Genomic DNA, 4,726 nt, shown 5'->3' with positions numbered 1-4,726 from the left:
GGATAAATCTTTGCAATGGTATTGTTCTTTGCCTCCTTATACTATTACATCATTTCAATGATTAGCTAATGCTTTCATTCAATAGTGTTTCACAATAATATTGGTCGTAAAATTACTTTGACTGATTTGATTCATTGTAAGAAAGGATTTAAAGAAAAAGTGACTGGTTTTATTGGTAGATATAAACATTTGTATTCTCAAATTGCTTATCATATGACTGATCATGATGTTCAAAAAAAAATTGTTGCTAATTTACAAAAACACATTAGGGATAAGCTTCTCTTTTCTGAGTGTACTTCCTTTACGCAATTGTGTGCAGTACTTCATTATTATCAACTTCAAGTGAGTCAATTTGAATCACCTCCTTCAGTGGATCTGATCGATAAGAATGAGAGTCCTCAATAATCTTTTGTGAAGTTTAAACCGAACAAGGGATACATCAAGCTCAATGACAACATCAATACTCAAGTGGTATCCATGACATCACGTGTGGCTCCTTATTTCAAATACTTTAGAAATGAATCTACTCCTCTTTTTGAGTCTTTGCATAACATTATGACACAATTTTTAAATAGAAATGTGTTGAAACTTCCTCCCATCAAGCCAATTGACGCCTCCAAACCTTTTCCATCTTATCATGATCCCATAGCCTTTTGCTAATATCACTGCCAACTTGGTCATGATACCAAAAGTGTTATAATTTAAGGAGTAAGATTCAAAACTTCATTGAGAAATAATATCATATTTGTAGCTAGTGTGAATGACAAATGAAACAAATTTGTATCAGCTCCTGATAAAAATATCCAAATTTTCAGCAATCCTTTGCCTTCCCGTTCTACTGATGTGGTTGAGTTTGGGTCTTGTACCTTTTATACCAATGACCTTGGTGTTGATTCTAATAATGTTTTTAATCTTGTTGACCAACCTACATCTCATAAGGAACTATGGATTACCTTTAATCCTAGTGAGACTATTGTTGCACCTGATATGGTGAATGTGATCACTGAAGAATATCTTTACATTTTATAATTTCATCGAGTAATATATAATAAATCTAATGTAATGGTCAAGGTGTATGATGGTTTTACTTTCCCTAATATTGCTTCTATTTCTCTTCCTGTTGAGGTTGGTACTATGTTCTTAGATGTGACTTTTTCCATTATACCTACATTGGATCAGTTTCATGTGAAGTTGGGACATCCTTGTCTCTCTTCCATGAAAGTTGTCCCTTCTACCATTCATAAATGTCTAAAATTTCCTCATAATGGCACTATCATAACAATTAACCATAATATGTATTAGCCCATGATGAAGCGTGGAATTTCACCCTTGATTACTTTTGGCCTAAACAAATAGAGCCTCTTAAGTCTTGAAGTGATGTCCTTTTTCTATCTCCTCAAAAGTGGAAAAATGAGATGATATTATCTTTGAGTAATCCTGGAGACCCTAGACTTATTCTTCCTCCTCATGATTGACCTGGTATCCTTCCCACACCTTTTATTCCTCCCATATATGTCACAATCCCACCCCCTACATCTTACAAAGTAAAATGCTTGGCATCTTCTATGTCTCAACCTAATGTGGCTTCTCTTGTTTCTCCTCTTGCAAGGAAAGAAAAATAGTCTATTTCTATTTATCCTCAACCTTCACAACCCTTGGCTAAAACAAAAAAAAAAGTTGTACAAGAGAATGCCGACAAATATGTCATGCTAAAGCTCGTGAACTTGCTTCTCAAACCATTCCCTCCCCAAAGACACCAAATGTTGACTTGGTTTCATTTGTTCAGCCTTTGCCTAACCCTAGGGAGGAAGTTCAACCTAAATCACCAAGATATAAAATGCTTAAGAATAATAATGGTTTGTGTTCTTTTCCTTTTAGAGATCCCATTTTTTTTAATCTAGATGATGAAATGGATAATGATGGTGTTCATGCTAACAATGTTGATTCAAATGATTCTAATAATATGTATGAGCTTGTTGATGATAACAATGATCTATCTTCACATTTTTCAAAATCGTTAATCCTAGCTCCTAGTGACAAACAAAGTGACTCATCATTAGAGCATGGTCCTTGTTTGGAACTTGTAGTAGCTCCATCTACCATTCTTGAAGTTTCTCCTCTTACAACTTGTCCACCTTCCCAAAATAATGTTTATCAAGATTTGAGAGGTGGATGAATTTATTGATTAGCTTTGTTTGTGTCATATATCCTATCTTTCTTGCTCGTATTGTGTTTCTTGTGTGATATGTTTTATGTTATGTTAGGTTCTCTTTAGATGATCTTGACACTTTGTTGGTGCAAGGTAATAAAGAGGCAAAATCTATTGTGAAATTCTTGTATTTGTATCTAAATTATTTTATTTGTTGTCCCTTGTGTTGTATACTTGAGGATTATGCAAAGCATTGAGATCTCTTTTGGTCTCTTCCATGTTCTCAAAAGACACATGTTCCCTTATTCCATTGTTCTTGTGGCTCCACTACCTTTAGGGGATGAGGTCAATTCAATACAAATATCCATGATATACATTATTTATCATAACAGCATATTGACCCCAGAGTTAGTTGATCCCTTATGCATTTTATGCTTTGTTACCATTATCCTTTGATTTGTCCTTTCTTGGGGGCATCTCATTGTGGAAAAGTGCTTGTCATTTGGATGCATGCTACCTTAAAGCCATTACTCCCAATAAGGCATATGCAATTCCTTTAATATGGTGACATACACTCTGCTCAATCTTTCACTTTATGCACGCACTATGACATGTATCCATACTAAAGTTACTTTGCAAATTAAGCCTTTTTCTTTGTAATTTGATATTTTTCTTTTTCATGACTCATAGTAAGCGAATCTTACTAGGCTAGTAGTTACGTTCTCTCTCTTTTCTTTCTTATGATGTCCCTTTTATTTCTTGATATTAGAGTAGTAAGATCCTATAGTCCTTGGGAGATTAGTGTATCTTATCTCTCTAATATTTTGATGAAATTTTTAAATGTAGACCTTTGTACTTTACCATGAGTATGCTTAGTCTCATACTCCCACTAAAGTGAGGGATAAATGTAGAATCCTAAATTGTACTCACCTACAATTTTGTCCTCACTTAGGCATCACTTTAGTGTTTTTGTCCTCTAAGGTCTAATCAAAGCATTGATTATGCTAACACTCCTCATTCATGTCACATTTTCACCTATCTTCCTATTTGAACCCCTTGTCTGGATCCTTGACTTGCAATACCATAGTACAGAACCATGTTTCCCACACCCTGGACCTAATCAGGACTAGGGAACATATGTCTCGGGCTGCTCAATTGGGCCCCAAACTGGCCCCTCTCAACAATCACATTGTGAGAGCAAGAAATTAGATCCTGTGTCGACTTAGGCTAGAAATTTCATTTCATTTTCAACAAGAAAGTATAAAAAGAGGTCTACCCCTCTCATTTCAAAACTAACACTCCTAATTCAAATTCCTAATCAACTCAAGAGAGAAAAATTGAGATCCTACATTAAAGTGAGAAAGCAATCAGTCTTCTATCAAGCATTGGAGCAGAAGTGAAGTCAAGATTCAAGTATTGGAGATCACATTCATGTTCTATGTTTTATGAAGATAATCTACATGAAACCCTAATTCCTTTATGCATACAAATAAAAATTCATTAAAGGTATATCATTAGTGTTTCATATATTTTCAACCTTTCCCTCAAAAGGAAAGTATTTTACTACAGTACTTCATTTTCATTTTCATTTTCAATTCAATTTCATGGTTAATTCCAAAACCAAGGTTTGAACTAAGGCAAACCCCTATTCCCAACAATTTCCCCCTTCTTTTATGTGCATGAAATAGGTACAAAGTTATATTTGGGAGGATCACTATGATTCATAGAGATGAACAAGTTCAGCTTTTGGAGGTGAGAAATTTGGAGGACAGTGGAAAATTGATACTACCTGGTCCCAAAAAATTAGGCCAAACTTTTGGGAACATATTTGAAACATCTTCTTCTACTCAAATTAAGGTTGGTAGCTCCATACGACATCTATATCTCACTATTTTTGTTAGATTACTTCAATAATTCACTATCTTGCCCTAACATTCAGTAATTCAAATCAATTCAATTTAAGGAGGAAAGAGCCATATCCAAACAAGCTTGGAATCTGATCAAAATCTAGATCTAACAAGGATGGATCTATTAGATTACTCTCCTCCTCAATGTGTTGGTAAATTAGATCATTTGGTGGTTATATTTTTTAAATTGAATCCTAACCCTAATTTTACACCACCACATAAAGTAGAGATCATTCATGCTCATTAGAGAAAGGGAGACTTTGAGATGTCTATAAGTGATAATAACTTGATTAACATCCCACCTAAAAATGGAGAATTTACCTAGACGAAGCACAAATTGTAGTAAAGAATTAAACAATTTAGCTGAACACCTTGATAGACTCCTCATCTCCTATAATTGGTGTTGATCTCCTAAAATAGTGGGTTCTTTTATCTTACAAAGTTTTGGCTCAAACCATTTTTTTGTTAACACTAAATTTGGTAAAGGATTGCACTCTAAATAGGTTCCCATTTAAATTCAAAAAGATGTGGCTAAGAAATGAGTCTTTTAAAGGCCTCATAGAAGATTAGTGGACAAAAGCACAAGTTCCTAAGGGAACTACAATGTTCATGTTCGAAAAACAACTAATTGTAATCAAGAACAAGCTAAGAAATTATAATGTCAACAACT

The sequence above is a fragment of the Cryptomeria japonica genome, chromosome 6 (genome assembly GCF_030272615.1).
Source record: "Cryptomeria japonica chromosome 6, Sugi_1.0, whole genome shotgun sequence".
NCBI lineage: Eukaryota > Viridiplantae > Streptophyta > Pinopsida > Cupressales > Cupressaceae > Cryptomeria > Cryptomeria japonica.
Note: the sequence above shows the minus strand (reverse complement) of the source record.